Source organism: Oncorhynchus keta, unplaced genomic scaffold (genome assembly GCF_023373465.1).
Source record: "Oncorhynchus keta strain PuntledgeMale-10-30-2019 unplaced genomic scaffold, Oket_V2 Un_contig_14256_pilon_pilon, whole genome shotgun sequence".
In the NCBI taxonomy this organism is placed as follows: Eukaryota; Metazoa; Chordata; class Actinopteri; order Salmoniformes; family Salmonidae; genus Oncorhynchus; species Oncorhynchus keta.
In genome coordinates, this window is record NW_026278634.1 from 1 (window position 1) to 16,906 (window position 16,906).

The 16,906-nt window shown below is 48.2% G+C and overlaps 2 long non-coding RNA genes and 1 pseudogene across 35 annotated transcripts; 1 reads left to right on the forward strand and 2 right to left on the reverse strand.

Annotated features, from left to right (window-relative positions):
- Positions 1–6: 6 nt before the first annotated feature.
- LOC127918456 (uncharacterized) lies at positions 7–2,172 on the reverse strand. Of its 33 annotated transcripts, none has more exons than XR_008100078.1 (6): positions 2,128–2,172; positions 2,048–2,076; positions 1,762–1,788; positions 1,534–1,560; positions 1,290–1,316; positions 7–1,085 (listed from the first exon to the last, which is right to left on the reverse strand). It is a non-coding gene; the product is annotated as an uncharacterized LOC127918456 (long non-coding RNA). The 33 variants fall into 33 exon arrangements; XR_008100080.1 differs by lacking the exon at positions 1,534–1,560 and adding an exon at positions 1,579–1,605; XR_008100071.1 differs by lacking the exons at positions 1,534–1,560; positions 1,762–1,788 and adding exons at positions 1,579–1,661; positions 1,876–1,904.
- A 937-nt stretch (positions 2,173–3,109) lies between these two features.
- On the reverse strand, positions 3,110–16,821 carry LOC127918457 (cerebral cavernous malformations protein 2 homolog; annotated as a pseudogene).
- On the forward strand, positions 5,132–6,632 carry LOC127918458 (uncharacterized). Of its 2 annotated transcripts, none has more exons than XR_008100099.1 (3): positions 5,132–5,396; positions 5,515–5,594; positions 5,715–6,632. It is a non-coding gene; the product is annotated as an uncharacterized LOC127918458 (long non-coding RNA). The 2 variants fall into 2 exon arrangements; XR_008100098.1 differs by lacking the exon at positions 5,132–5,396 and adding an exon at positions 5,635–5,674 and having other exon boundaries at positions 5,430–5,594.
- Positions 16,822–16,906: the final 85 nt, after the last annotated feature.

Consider the following 16,906-nt stretch of genomic DNA (forward strand, 5'->3'; position numbering starts at 1 on the left):
TTAGACCAGGGCCCATAGGGGTTGGTATATAGTATACTACATTAGACCAGGGCCCATAGGGGTTGGTATATAGTATACTACTTTAGTGCCACTTAGATCTGAAGACACAATGACTGGTGATAGGGGATGATCAGAGGAAACACACCACAATGATCGGCGGCCGCCATTTCATTTTCCAGACGATTGTACATGTTGAATCGTCACCTTTGTCAACGCCCAGCAGGTGATCTACTGTGCCTGGCTGAAGGTAAGGTTGGTTTGGTCGGTCTGCGCTATGAGAAGAGATCGTGTATTGAATTGTCAATCCGCCAGTAACTGGCTTTGTCAGATATGTTCTCCATCCAGATATTCTGAATGAGAGTGTTCAGTTTTACAATACAGTCACATTTTATCAACAGATGTCGTTGACTGAGATAAGACAAAGGTAAACGTTAATAAAAAAAAACGCTAGGCTAAGGCTAAATGCTAGGCTAAGGCTAAATGCTAGGCTAAGGTTAAATGCTAGGCTAAGGCTAAATGCTAGGCTAAGGTTCAATGCTAGGCTAAGGCTAAACGCTAGGCTAAGTGTAAAACATAAAACCACAACAAAACAGTACAAGTAAATAAAACACAAAGTCCGAACACCAAAGAGCACGCTATTCCCTATTTAGTGCGCTGCTTTTGATGTGTGCCCATGAAGCTCTGGTCAAAAGTAGTGCACTAAATAGGGATTAGGGTGCATTTGAAACGAATAATAAAAAGGAAAGCAGTAAATAATATACAGAGCAGGAGAAAATACTTGGTGGATTAAGTGATCCCCTCCCAGAGTGGATTTCCGCAGCCCGCTGAAATCACATTAGCACAATGCAAAAATCCTCATCAACATCCTTCAGTTTAAACATGAGATTTCAGTTTTCCTTACAGTGGATGCATCTTAATCCGCCACAAGCGGCGCCGTCACACTTCCAAATCCATTTTGCTCTACGACCCCCACCTCCATGTTAGCAGAGTAGAACCCCACCTCCATATGTTAGCAGAGTAGAACCCCACCTCCATGTTAGCAGAGTAGAACCCCACCTCCATATGTTAGCAGAGTAGAACCCCACCTCCATGTTAGCAGAGTAGAGCCCACCTCCATATGTTGGCAGGTAGACCCCACCTCCATGTTAGCAGAGTAGGGCCCCACCTCCATATGTTAGCAGAGTGGGAACCCCACCTCCATGTTAGCCAGATGACCCACCTCCATATGTTAGCAGAGTAGAACCCACCTCCATGTTAGTGGTAGACCCCCACCTCCATATGAACCCCACCTCCATGTTAGCAGAGTAGAACCCCACCTCCATATGTTAGAAGACCCCTCCAGCAGAGTAGAACCCCACCTCCCATATGTTAGCAGAGTAGAACCCCACCTCCATGTTAGCAGAGTAGAACCCCACCTCCATGTTAGCAGAGTAGAACCCACCTCCATGGCAGCAGTAGAACCCCACCTCCATGTTAGCAGAGTAGACCTATATGTTAGCCATGAACCCCACCTTAAGCAGAGTAGAACCCCACCTCCATGTTAGCAGAGTAGAACCCCACCTCCACATAGAACCCCACCTCCATGTTAGCAGAGTAGAACCCCACCTCCACATGTTAGCAGAGTAGAACCCCACCTCCATGTTAGCAGAGTAGAACCCCACCTCCATGCTAGCAGAGCAGAACCCCATATGTTAGCAGAGTAGAACCCCACCTCCATGTTAGCAGAGTAGAACCCCACCTCCATGTTAGCTAGAACCCCACCTCCATGTTAGCAGAGTAGAACCCCACCTCCACCCTATGTTAGCAGAGTAGAACCCCACCTCCATGTTAGCAGGTAGAACCCCACCTCCATATGTTAGCAGAGTAGAACCCCACCTCCATATGTTAGCAGAGTAGAACCCCACCTCCATATGTTAGCAGAGTGAACCCCACCTCCATATGTTAGCAGAGTAGAACCCCCCTCCATATGTTGGCAGAGTAGAACCCACCTCCATATGTTAGCAGGTAGAACCCCACCTCCATATGTTGGGGCAGAGTAGAACCCCACCTCCATATGTTAGCAGAGTAGAACCCCACCTCCATATGTTAGTAGGTAGAACCCCACCTCCATGTTAGCTAGAACCCCACCTCCATGTTAGCAGAGTAGAACCCCACCTCCACATGTTAGCAGAGTAGAACCCCCACCTCCCACATGTTAGCAGAGTAGAACCCCACCTCGCCCCCAGTCTTAGACAGGGCTGAGACTGTATAGAAGGTTAATGATTGACCTTAAGAACAGAAATACAGGCTAACTACTACATACACAAACCTAAGTCATTATAAAATATTCACTATTCTGTGTCCAGGCACATCTTCTGGTCTGCGTGTCAAATGGTACCCTTACTTCCTGTACAGCGCACCCACAGACTCCGATTGGCCGTGTTCCAGAGCAGCAGAAGCTGTATGAAGGGACTGACTTGACCCACATATAATAATCGAGTAGGTCGTTTTTTTTAATGATCTAAGGTGATTTGTAGATCAGTCGGTCTCGACTCGCCTTTTAAAGTCGGGCTGCAATGTCAAACGCACCCATTGTGAGCGAGACACCAGACAGAGCATTGTGGGTATTCATGATGGCTGCCCTCAGGAGGGCGACTCAGCTTCATCCTGGTCACTGATGGCAGATGCTGCCAATAACAATCAAAACTCCAGAGACTTAAAAGTAAAAACCACTACGAATGGATCAATAAAGTTTTCTTTAAAAAGGCTGAGCGGATTGGCTAAGCTGGCTCACACTGAAAGCTGATTGGCCACAATGCACAGCATGTCATCATCAGGGGTTGGATCTGGGCTGGCTGGATCGTCCTCTCTCTTGGTTTAGGACGAGTAGGGACTAGGGGGTATGAGTTAGGGCATAGGGAGAAGGGTTTAGGGTCTAGGGTGTGACCCCTCTTGTACATACTGCAGCACAGTCTCGATGGTAGGGACTAGGGGTGTGAGTTAGGGCATAGGGAGAAGGGTTTAGGGTCTAGGGTGTGACCCCTCTTGGTACATACTGCAGCACAGTCTCGATGGTAGGGAGTAGGGGGTATGAGCTAGGGCATAGGGAGAAGGTTTAGGTCTAGGTGTGACCCCTCTTGGTACATACTGCAGCACAGTCTCGATGGTTGGGAGTAGGGGGTATGAGCTAGGGCATAGGGAGAAGGGTTTAGGGTCTAGGGTGTGACCCCTCTTGGTAAATACTGCAGCACAGTCTCGATGGTAGGGGTTAGAGGCTAGGGTGTGACACCTCTTGGTCCATACTGCAGCACAGTCTCGATGGTAGGGGTTAGAGGCTAGGGTGTGACCCCTCTTGGTCCATACTGACGCCCAGAGCCTCTATATCATTACTGATATCAGAGATCATGCGGTCCCATTCGTCTCCTTCGGAGGGCACAAGCCCTTCGTCAGACCCACCGTCCCCTCCCACCGCCCCGTTCCCATTGGTGGTTGAGTCGGAGGCGGAGCTGGCGGTGCGTCGGTAGCGCCGAAGCTGTCAGTGATGATGCCACGACCGTCCTTGACACCGATGGTCTCCAGGAAGTTCTCAAAGTGTTGGCTGTCCTTCTCTGGGATGAACGGCCTCAGACCTGGATGGACGTGGGATCGTAAAAAGGGGAAAAAGGACAATGCACAGACAGTCTGAATCACAGAACCAGGGCTCTGACCTTTTTACAAAGAGACAAATAAATTTAGCAGCACAATGAAAATGATTTTAGAGTCCCTCATTTCTCTAGACTCACAGGTGCTCCTAAATTAACAATCCAGGACACACAGCACATATTTAGGCACATAAAATGGTCCCACTGTAGAACCCGAGCCTTAAGTGAACTGAAATAGTGCAGACTCATTTCACACATTGAAACAGCAAGGTCCTGTTCAATAAAGGCACAACGAAAGCAAAAACAGGGATTGGGAAACACAAAATAAGCATTCTCAATGGTCAAGCTCAGGTAAAAATCTCCCGTTCGTTTCACAGCTGTTTCCTGCTGCTCGGCTTGACCTCTAAACACATCCCAGGTTTGACCTTTTACCCTGTGATCCCCATACAGTGGTTCTTACCCAGTAGGAGGAACTTCCTGCTGTCCCCGTAGAGCTGGCGAAGGTTGATACAGAACTCATGGACGGACGCTCCGTTACGGTACTCATGAAGAAGAGTAGCAAACTGCTGGATCTCCTGAGACGACAACTTGGTACGCAACTTAGAGGAAAAGAGGGAGGAGGGGAGAGAGAGAGGGAGGGAGGGAGAGGGGGGAGGAGAGAGGGGAGGGAGGTGAGAGAGAGAGGAGGAGGGAGAGAGAGAGAGAGGGGAGAGAGAGAGGGAGGGAGGGAGGGAGGAGAGAGAGGGGAGAGAGAGGGAGGGAGGGAGGAGGGGGAGGGAGAGAGAGAGGGAGGGAGGGAGGGAGAGATAGGGGAGGGAGGGAGGGGGGAGGGGAGGGAGAGGGGAGGGAGGGAGGGAGAGGAGAGAGGGAGGGAGGGGAGGGAGGGGGAGGGAGGGGAGGGGAGGGAGAGAGAGAGAGAGGAGGGAGGGGAGGGAGAGGAGGGAGGAGAGAGGAGGGAGAGAGAGGAGAGAGAGAGAGAGAGAGAGAGAGAGAGAGAGAGAGAGAGAGAGAGAGAGAGAGAGAGAGAGAGAGAGAGAAAGAGAAAATGGGGAGAGAGAAAAGGGGGAGAGGGGAGGGAAAAAGGTTAAAGAAAAATAAAATGAGATGAGCCTAAAATAGTTTTAGGTTAGCTGCAACTAAACAGCTGTACATATTTTATAGATCACCAAAGCCTCATAAATCAAATCAAATTGTATTTGTCACATGCGCCGAATACGGTAAGGTGTAGACCTTACCGTGAAATGCTACTTACAAACCCTTAACCAAGAACTGCGTAGTTCAAGAAATAGAGTTGAGATATTTACTAAATAAACTAAAGTAAAAACAATTAAATAACAATAACGATGGCTACAGTGGCAAGAAAAAGTATGAACTCTTTGGAATTACCTGGATTTCTGCATAAATTAGTCAAACAATTTGATCTGATCTTCATCTATGTCACAGCAATAGACAGTCTGCTTAAACTAATAACACACAAACAATTATATATGTTTTCACGTCTTTATTGAACACACCGTGTAAACATTCACAGTGCAGGGTGGGAAAAGTATGTGAACCCTTGGATTTAATAACTGGTTGACCCTCTTTTGGCAGCAATGACCTCAACCAAACGTTTTCTGTCGTTGAGGATCAGACCTGCACAACGGGGGCAGGAGGAATTTTGGATTTTTTCTTCTGAGCAAAACTGTTCCAGTTCAGCAATACTCTTGGGATGTCCGGTGTGAACTGCTCTTAAGGTCAATACTCTTGGGATGTCTGGTGTGAACTGCTCTTGAGGTCAATACTCTTGGGATGTCGGTTGAACTGCTCTTGAGGTCAATACTCTTGGGATGTCCCGTGTGAACTGCTCTTGAGGTCAATACTCTCGGGATGTCTGGTGTGAACTGCTCTTGAGGTCAATACTCTTGGGATGTCTGGTGTGAACTGCTCTTGAGGTCAATACTCTTGGGATGTCTGGTGTGAACTGCTCTTGAGGTCAATACTCTTGGGAAGTCTGGTGTGAACTGCTCTTGAGGTCAATACTCTTGGGATGTCTGGTGTGAACTGCTCTTGAGGTCAATACTCTTGGGAAGTCTGGTGTGAACTGCTCTTGAGGTCAATACTCTTGGGATGTCCGGTGTGAACTGCTCTTAAGGTCAATACTCTTGGGATGTCCGGTGTGAACTGCTCTTAAGGTCAATACTCTTGGGATGTCCGGTGTGAACTGCTCTTGAGGTCAATACTCTTGGGATGTCTGGTGTGAACTGCTCTTGAGGTCAATACTCTTGGGATGTCCGGTGTGAACTGCTCTTAAGGTCAATACTCTTGGGATTTCCGGTGTGAACTGCTCTTGAGGTCAATACTCTTGGGATGTCTGGTGTGAACTGCTCTTGAGGTCAATACTCTTGGGATGTCTGGTGTGAACTGCTCTTGAGGTCAATACTCTTGGGATGTCCGGTGTGAACTGCTCTTGAGGTCAATACTCTTGGGATGTCCGGTGTGAACTGCTCTTAAGGTCAATACTCTTGGGATTTCCGGTGTGAACTGCTCTTGAGGTCAATACTCTTGGGATGTCTGGTGTGAACTGCTCTTGAGGTCAATACTCTTGGGATGTCTGGTGTGAACTGCTCTTGAGGTCAATACTCTTGGGATGTCTGGTGTGAACTGCTCTTGAGGTCAATACTCTTGGGATGTCCGGTGTGAACTGCTCTTGAGGTCAATACTCTTGGGATGTCTGGTGTGAACTGCTCTTGAGGTCATGCAACAGCATCTCAAATCGGGTTGAGGTCAGGACTAGGCGACTCCAGGAGGCGTATTTTCTTCTGTTGAAGTCATTCTGTTGTTGATTTACTTCTTCTTCTGTGGTGTTTTGGGTCGTTGTAATGTTGCGTCACCAAACTTCTGGGTGATGTCCTGTTGAGCTTCACTTGGCGGACAGATGACAAAGAGCAAATAAAAGTAGCATTTTCAGAGAAAGAAGCATCATTACTGGCACAAAATACAACAAGTTGGGTACTTTACAAGTGACGTTGCTTGTTTTTCGCATGTCTACGATAAACCATCCCTTTTTCAATGCCAAAGTTGTCCATTTACAAAAATATAAATTCTATGTGCAACTTGCCCACAAAATATGAGCCTTAAAAATACTTAATTTCATGCAAATATATGAACATAAAATAAGATTACATTCTCCTGCAAAATGTCTTGATAAACTTGGGATATCTGTCGATGATAGCAAGCTGCCCTGAGGCAGGAAACAGTGATGCTCCCTCCACCATACTTCCTGCCCTGAGGCAGGGAAACAGTGATGCTCCCTCCACCATACTTCCTGCCCTGAGGCAGGAAACAGTGATGCTCCCTCCACCATACTTCCTGCCCTGAGGCAGGAAACAGTGATGCTCCCTCCACCATACTTCCTGCCCTGAGGCAGGAAACAGTGATGCTCCCTCCACCATACTTCCTGCCCACCATACTCCCTCCACCATACTTGACTTTTTTTCTCAACCCATAGTGTTGTGTGTTCCTTCAAACAACTCAACTGTAGTTTCATCTGTCCACTGAATATTTTGCCAGAAACGCTGTGGAACATCCACTATTGCAAACTTCAGACGTGCAGCAATGGGTTTTTTGGACAGCAGTGGCTTCTTCCGTGGTGTCCTCCAATGAACACTACTCTTGTTTAGTGTTTTACGTATCGTAGACTCGTCAACAGAGATGTTAGCATGTTCCAGAGATTTCTGTAAGTCTTTAGCTGACACTCTAAGATTCATTGAGCATTCTGCACTGTGCTCTTGCAGTCGTCTTTGCAGGGGCCACTCCTAGGGAGGTAGCAACAGTGCTGAACTTTCTCCATTTATAGACAATTTGTCTTATTGTGGACTGATGAAAATCAAGGCTTTTAGAGATACTTGAACCCTTTCCAGCTTTATGCAAGTCATCAATAAGCGTAGGTCTTCTGAGGTCTCTTTTGTTTGAGGCATGGTTCACATCAGGAAATGTTTCTTGTGAACAGCAAACTAACATTTTGTGAGTGTTTTTATATTGCAGGGCAGCTCTAACCAACATCTCAATATCGTCTCATTGATTGGACTCCAGGTTAGCTGACTCCTGACTCCAATTATCTTTAGGAGAAGTCATTATCCTTGGGGGTTCACATACTTTTCCCAACCTACACTGTAAATGTTTAAATGTATTCAATATAGACAAGAAAATACAATAATTTGTGAGTTATTAGTTTAAACACATAGCGTTTGTCTATTTTTGTGACTTAGATGAAGATAAGATCAAATTTGATGACCAATTTATGCAGAAATCCTGGTAATTCCAAAGGGTTCACATACTTTTCTTGGCACTGTATATACAAGCGGTATACATTGTTCAGCAGTCTTTATTGCTTTGGGGGTAGAAGCTGTTTTGGACCTAGACTTGGTGCTCCGGTACCGCTTGCCGTGTGGTAGCACAGAGAAAAGTCTATGACTTGTGTGACTGGAGTCTTACAATTTTTTTGGCCATTTCTCTGACACCGCCTGGTATAGAGGTCCTGGATGGCAGGAAGCTTGGCCCCAGTGATGTACCGGGCCTTTGCTACCCTCTGTAGGGCCTTTCTCTGACACCGCCTGGTATAGAGGTCCTGGATGGCAGGAAGCTTGGCCCCAGTGATGTACCGGGCCTTTTGCACTACCCTCTGTAGGGCCTTTCTCTGACACCGCCTGGTATAGAGGTCCTGGATGGCAGGAAGCTTGGCCCCAGTGATGTACCGGGCCTTTTGCACTACCCCTCTGTAGGGCCTTTCTCTGACACCGCCTGGTATAGAGGTCCTGGATGGCAGGAAGCTTGGCCCCCAGTGATGTACCCGGGCCTTTTGCACTACCCTCTGTAGGGCCTTTCTCTGACACCGCCTGGTATAGAGGTCTGGATGGCAGGAAGCTTGGCCCCAGTGATGTACCGGGCCTTTTGCACTACCCTCTGTAGGGCCTTTCTCTGACACCGCCTGGTATAGAGGTCCTGGATGGCAGGAAGCTTGGCCCCAGTGATGTGCCGGGCCTTTTGCACTACCCTCTGTAGGGCCTTTCTCTGACACCGCCTGGTATAGAGGTCCTGGATGGCAGGAAGCTTGGCCCCAGTGATGTACCGGGCCTTTTGCACTACCCTCTGTAGGGCCTTTCTCTGGCACCGCCTGGTATATAGGGTCCTGGATGGCAGGAAGCTTGGCCCCAGTGATGTACGGGCCTTTTGCACTACCCTCTGTAGGGCCTTTCTCTGACACCGCCTGGTATAGAGGTCCTGGATGGTAGGAAGCTTGGCCCCAGTGATGTACCGGGCCTTTTGCACTACCCTCTGTAGCGTCTTACGGTCAGATGCCGAGCAGTTGCCATACCAGGCGATGAGGCAACGGTCAGGATGCTCTCGATGGTGCAGCTGTAGAACTTTTGAGGATCTGGGAACCCCGTGCCAAAACTTTTCAGAGGGGAATAGGCGTTGTCATGCTCTCTTCAGGACTGTCTTGGTGTGTTTGGACCATGATAGTTTGGTGGTGATGGACACCAAGGAACTTGAAACTCTCGACCCACTGCAGCCCCGTTGGTGTGAATGGGGTGTGTTCTTCCCTCTTTTTCCTGTAGACCACGATCAGCTCCTTTGTCTTGCTCATGTTGAGGAGAGGTTGTTGTCCTGGCACCACACTGCCAGGTCTCTAACCTCCTCCCTATAGGCAGTCTCATTGTTGTCGGTGATCAGGCCTACCACTTTGTGGCTTCAGCTAACTTAATGATGGTGCTGGGGTCGTGGGTGAACAGTGACTGCAGGAGGGGACTAAGCACGCACCCCTGAGGGGCCCCAGTGTTGAGGGTTAGTGTGGCAGATGTGTTGTTGCCTACTTTTACCACCTGGGGGCGGCCTGTAAGAAAGCCCAGGATACAGTTGCAGAGGGAGGTGTTTAGTCCCATGGTCCTTAGCTTAATGATGAGCTTTGTGGGCACTACGGTGTTGAACACTGAGCTGTAAATCAATGAACAGCATTCTCACATAGTAGTTCATTTTGTCCAGGTGGGAAAGGGAAGTGTTGAGTGCGATTGAGATTGCGTCATCCGATCTGTTGGGGGTGATATGCAAATTGAAGTGGGTCTAGGGTTTCCGGAGATAAATGGTGTTGATGTGAGCCATGACCAGTCTTTCACAGCACTTCATGGCTCCCGATGTGAGTCATTTATGCAGGTTACCTTCGCTTTCTTGGGCACAGGGACTATGGTGGTCTGCTTGAAACATGTAGATATTACAGACTCTGTCAGGGAGAGGTTGAAAATCTCAGTGTAGACACTTTTCAGGTGGCCTGATGAGGATTTCTTGTTTGCTTATGGGCTTTTTATTTCACCTTTATTTAACCAGGTAGGCTAGTTGAGAACAAGTTCTCATTTGCAACTGCGACCTGGCCAAGATAAAGCATAGCCGTGTGAACAGACAACACAGAGTTACACATGGAGTAAACAATTAACAAGTCAATAACACAGTAAAAAAGGGGGAGTCTATATACAATGTGTGCAAAAGGCATGAGGTAGGCGAATAATTACAATTTTGCAGATTAACACTGGAGTGATAAATGATCAGATGATCATGTACAGGTAGAATATTGGTGTGCAAAAGAGCAGAAAAGTAAATAAATAAAACAGTGTGGGGATGAGGTAGGTGAAAATGGGTGGGCTATTTACCAATAGACTATGTACAGCTGCAGCGATCGGTCAGCTGCTCAGATAGCTGATGTTTGAAGTTGGTGAGGGAGATAAAGTCTCCAACTTCAGCGATTTTACATTCGTTCCAGTCACAGGCAGCAGAGTACTGGAACGAAAAGGCGGCCAAATGAGGTGTTGGCTTTAGGGATGATCAATGAGATACACCTCCTGGAGTGCGTGCTACGGATGGGTGTTGCCATCGTGACCAGTGAACTGAGATAAGGCGGAGCTTTACCTAGCATGGACTTGTAGATGACCTGGAGCCAGTGGGGTCTGGCGACGAATATGTAGCGAGGGCCAGCCGACTAGAGCATACAAGTCGCAGTGGTGGGTGGTATAAGGTGCTTTAGTGACAAAACTGATGGCACTGTGATAGACTGCATCCAGTTTGCTGAGTAGAGTGTTGGAAGCCATTTTGTAGATGACATCGCCGAAGTCGAGGATCAGTAGGATAGTCAGTTTACTAGGGTAAGCTTGGCGGCGTGAGTGAAGGAGGCTTTGTTGCGGAATAGAAAGCCGACTCTTGATTTGATTTTCGATTGGAGATGTTTGATATGAGTCTGGAAGGAGAGTTTGCAGTCTAGCCAGACACCTAGGTACTTATAGATGTCTACATATTCAAGGTCGGAACCATCCAGGGTGGTGATGCTAGTCGGGCATGCGGGTGCAGGCAGCGATCGGTTGAAAAGCATGCATTTGGTTTTACTAGCGTTTAAGAGCAGTTGGAGGCCACGGAAGGAGTGTTGTATGGCATTGAAGTTCGTTTGGAGGTTAGATAGCACAGTGTCCAATGACGGGCCGAAAGTATATAGAACGGTGTCGTCTGCGTAGAGGTGGATCAGGGAATCAATCGCCCGCAGCAAGAGCAACATCATTGATATATACAGAGAAAGAGAGTCGGCCCGAGAATTTAACCCTGGCACCCCATAGAGACTGCCAGAGGATGGACGGCATGCCCTCCCGATTTGACACACTGAACTCTGTCTGCAGTAATTGAGCAGACCAGGCAGGCAGTCATCCGAAAAACCGAGGCTACTGAGTCTGCCGATAAGAATATGGTGATTGACGAGTGAAGGCCTTGGCAGAATTAAGTGAAGACGGCTGCACAGTACTGTCTTTTATCGATGGCGGTTATGATATCGTTTAGTACCTTGAGTGTGGCTGAGGTGCACCCGTGACCGGCTCGGAAACCAGATTGCACAGCGGAGAAGGTACGGTGGGATTCGAGATGGTCAGTGACCTGTTTGTTGACTTGGCTTTCGAAGACCTTAGATAGGCAGGGCAGGATGGATATAGGTCTGTAACAGTTTGGGTCGAGGGTGTCTCCCCTTTGAAGAGGGGATGACTGCGGCAGCTTTCCAATCCTTGGGGATCTCGGACGATATGAAAGAGAGGTTGAACAGGCTGGTAATAGGGGTTGCGACAATGGCGGCGGAGAGTTTCAGAAATAGAGGGTCCAGATTGTCAAGCCCAGCTGATTTGTACGGGTCCAGGTTTTGGAGCTCTTTCAGAACATCTGCTATCTGGATTTGGGTAAGGAGAACCGGGAGAGGCTTGGGCGAGGAGCTGCGGGGGCGGAGCTGTTGGCCAAGGTTGGAGTAGCCAGGCGGAAGGCATGGCCAGCCGTTGAGAAATGCTTATTGAAGTTTTCGATAATCATGGATTTATCGGTGGTGACCGTGTTACCTAGCCTCAGTGCAGTGGGCAGCTGGGAGGAGGCCTTGTACTGCTCGTTGAGTGCAGTCTTAGTGCCAGCATCTGTTTCATCCAGTTTGAGGTGAGTAATCACTGTTCTGATATCCAGAACCTCTTTTCGGCCATAAGAGACGGTAGCATCAACATTATGTACAAAATAAGTTACAAACAATGTGAGAGAAAAAACACACAAAATAGCAGTTGGTTAAACGGCAGACATCCCCTCAGGCACCATTATACATCTATACACGCACAGACACACAACACACCCACCCTACCGTGGTCATGTAGTCTTGTAGCAGCTCTGTGGCGGTGGTGCTCAGCTCTCCTTCGCTGGCTGTCTTGGTCTGAGGGGAGGCTGGGGTGGAGGTGGGGGACGGAGAGTCGCCCCCTGCCTCGAGAGAACCCTGGAAAGAACTATAGAACAAACAGAACCACATCAACAGAACCCTACAGAACTATATCATTAAAACCCTACAGACCCACATCACAAAAAGCCTACAGAAGCACATCATTAAAACCATACAGAACCACACCATTAAAACCCAACAGAACCACATCATTAAAACCCCTACAGAACCACATCATTAAAACCCCTACAGAACCACATCACTAAAACCCTACAGAACCACATCATTAAAACCCTACAGAACCACATCATTAAAACCCTACAGAACCACATCATTAAAACCCTACAGAACCACATCATTAAAACCCTCCAGAACCACATCACTAAAACCCAACAGAACCATAGCAAGCTGTCATGGTCAAAACATATAGACACAATGGTTGCTAAAATAGGAAGAAGTCTGTCCATGATAGGGCTTTGCCGTCTTGACATCTCATCTGATACATGGTCCTACATGCCCTAGTTTTGTCACACCTGGACTACTGTCCAGCTGTGTGGTCATGTGTAGTTTCACCTGGACTACTGTCCAGCTGTGTGGTCATGTGTAGTTTCACCTGGACTACTGTCCAGCTGTGTGGTCATGTGTAGTTTCACCTGGACTACTGTCCAGCTGTGTGGTCATGTGTAGTTTCACCTGGACTACTGTCCAGCTGTGTGGTCATGTGTAGTTTCACCTGGACTACTGTCCAGCTGTGTGGTCATGTGTAGTTTCACCTGGACTACTGTCCAGCTGTGGGGTCATGTGTAGTTTCACCTGGACTACTGTCCAGCTGTGTGGTCATGTGTAGTTTCACCTGGACTACTGTCCAGCTGTGTGGTCATGTGTAGTTTCACCTGGACTACTGTCCAGCTGTGTGGTCATGTGTAGTTTCACCTGGACTACTGTCCAGCTGTGTGGTCATGTGTAGTTTCACCTGGACTACTGACCAGCTGTGTGGTCATGTGTAGTTTCACCTGGACTACTGTCCAGCTGTGTGGTCATGTGTAGTTTCACCTGGACTACTGTCCAGCTGTGTGGTCATGTGTAGTTTCACCTGGACTACTGTCCAGCTGTGTGGTCATGTGTAGTTTCACCTGGACTACTGTCCAGCTGTGTGGTCATGTGTAGTTTCACCTGGACTACTGTCCAGCTGTGTGGTCATGTGTAGTTTCACCTGGACTACTGTCCAGCTGTGGGGTCATGTGTAGTTTCACCTGGACTACTGTCCAGCTGTGTGGTCATGTGTAGTTTCACCTGGACTACTGTCCAGCTGTGTGGTCATGTGTAGTTTCACCTGCACTACTGTCCAGCTGTGTGGTCATGTGTAGTTTCACCTGGACTACTGTCCAGCTGTGTGGTCATGTGTAGTTTCACCTGGACTACTGTCCAGCTGTGTGGTCATGTGTAGTTTCACCTGGACTACTGTCCAGCTGTGTGGTCATGTGTAGTTTCACCTGGACTACTGTCCAGCTGTGTGGTCATGTGTAGTTTCACCTGGACTACTGTCCAGCTGTGTGGTCATGTGTAGTTTCACCTGGACTACTGTCCAGCTGTGTGGTCATGTGTAGTTTCACCTGGACTACTGTCCAGCTGTGTGGTCATGTGTAGTTTCACCTGGACTACTGTCCAGCTGTGTGGTCATGTGCGGCAAAGAAGGAAATAGGTGAATTGCAGTTGGTCCAGATCAAAGCAGCACTTAGATGTACACGTGGGGAAGATGTCATTCTCTCCTGGATCAAAGTTCAGCCGAGAGATATTGATGTGTCTGTTCAAGCAGTTGGCAACACAGTACAGACACTCGTCAGTACAACACAAGACATGCAACCAGAGGTCTCTTCACAGTCCCCAAGTCCAGAACAGAGGCTGGGAAATGCACAGTATTAAATAGAGCCATGACTACATGGAAGTCACTGGAAACCCAGGTAACTCAAGCCTCAAGTCTCTGGTAACCCAGGTAAGTCAAGCCTCAAGTCTCTGGTAACCCAGGTAACTCAAGCCTCAAGTCTCTGGTAACCCAGGTAAGTCAAGCCTCAAGTCTCTGGTAACCCAGGTAACTCAAGCCTCAAGTCTCTGGTAACCCAGGTAACTCAAGCCTCAAGTCTCTGGTAACCCAGGTAACTCAAGCCTCAAGTCTCTGGTAACCCAGGTAACTCAAGCCTCAAGTCTCTGGTAACCCAGGTAAGTCAAGCCTCAAGTCTCTGGTAACCCAGGTAAGTCAAGCCTCAAGTCTCTGGTAACCCAGGTAACTCAAGCCTCAAGTCTCTGGTAACCCAGGTAACTCAAGCCTCAAGTCTCTGGTAACCCAGGTAAGTCAAGCCTCAAGTCTCTGGTAACCCAGGTAACTCAAGCCTCAAGTCTCTGGTAACCCAGGTAACTCAAGCCTCAAGTATCTGGTAACCCAGGTAACTCAAGCCTCAAGTCTCTGGTAACCCAGGTAACTAAAGCCTCAAGTCTCTGGTAACCCAGGTAACTAAAGCTAGCAATAAAACCAGATAAGACCACCTTACTGTACAAAAAAAGGACTGAAGAGACACAGCCATTTTGTATATATTGTATGGTAATTTTCACTGTACTATGTATTAGACCTAGATATTGTGTGTATGTACTGATATGTAGGCTACAGTCTAATAATGTTCTGTACCATGTATTAGACCTAGATATTATGTACTGATACGTAGGCTACAGTCTAATAATGTTCTGTACTATGTATTAGACCTAGATATTATGTACTGATACGTAGGCTACAGTATGTGGCATTTTACATGTATGTATTTCAGTCCTCGACTAATAATGTTCTGTACTGTGTATCATGTCATGTTTCATGTGGACCCCAGGAAGAGCAGCTGATGCTTTTGCAGCGGCTAATGGGGATCCTAATAAAATACCAATACCAACCACAGCCTGAGAACCACGCCTGAGAACCACTGCCCTGAGAACCACCGCCTGAGAACCACCGTCCTGAGAACCACCGTCCTGAGAACCACCGCCCTGAGAACCACCGCCCTGAGAACCACCGCCTGAGAACCACCGTCCTGAGAACCACGCCTGAGAACCACCGCCCTGAGAACCACAGCCTGAGAACCACCGCCTGAGAACCACCGCCCTGAGAACCACCGTCCTGAGAACCACCGCCCTGAGAACCACCTAACCACCGCCCTGAGAACCACCGCCCTGAGAACCACCGTCCTGAGAACCACCGCCCCTGAGAACCACCGCCTGAGAACCACCGCCTGAGAACCACCGCCTGAGAACCACCGCCCTGAGAACCACCGCCCTGAGAACCACCGCCTGAGAACCACTGCCTGAGAACCACCGCCTGAGAACCACCGCCCTGAGAACCACCGCCCTGAGAACCACCTAACCACCGCCCTGAGAACCACCGCCCTGAGAACCATGGAACTAACTGCATAACACACAGACATAATTCTAGCTACTTACAAGGTGCTGGCCTCTGCTTCGAATGATTCCTTTAGGTCCACCTTGCTTGAAGAGTCGTCTTCACAATTAGAAAACAGAAATGGATTCATATTAATTATCAAAACAACAACAACAAAACAGTTTTTTTATTGCTGCTCTTAGTAACAGTGAAAACATTTTGAGCCTCATCCCTATAGAGAGCACGAGGTTGGTGGTTGGGTGGGACGAGCTCGAGGTAATGGCTGGAGCGGAAATCAGTGGAATGGTATCAAATACATCCAACACATGGTTTCCATGGTTCCCAGGTAATTTTTAATGCCATTCCATTCGCTCCTGTTTCCAGCCATTATTATGAGTCGTCCAACCTATCAGCAGCCTCCACTGGTAAGAGAGAGGTGTCAGTGTCTGTGTGGGATTGATTGATGTGTTAATTGATTGAGAGTCTTCACCACTGTAGAGAGAGAGGTGTCTGGTGGGGGTGGTGGCTCCGTCAAAGATGGCTCTGTCCAGGAAGTCTATAGTGGACTCCGTATAAACTATCTGAAACACCTGGCTGAGAAGGAGACACAGCTCCTCTGCTGCTGTCTGCAGACGACAGGAAACAGAGGTAAAGATCAACAAAGGGGAAATGGTTTGGGAACATAGCCAACAGTCTGAGAAAAGGTAGTTGTGTGTTTTGTCGATAGCCAGCAGGAGGAGGCAATGTGTTAAGATACCTTGTTGTCTACAGCCAGTACTAGCAGACAGCAGACCTCTACCAGTACAGCCCCACTCTCAGACAGAGAGCTGAGGGTCTGGGACTTCGACAGGTCGGGACAGGTACTGGGACACGGGGACACACCTGCCTCCTGGGCTGGAGAAGCAGAGAGAAGCACACCATCATTACAATCATAATGATCAGCCTTCCTTTTGAAGCTCTGTAGCTCAGTTGGTAGAGCATGGCGCTTGTAACGCCAGGGTAGTGGGTTCGATTCCCGGGACCACCCATACGTAGAATGTATGCACACATGACTGTAAGTCGCTTTGGATAAAAGCGTCTGCTAAATGGCATATTATATATTATTATTATAAGATGGTTCCG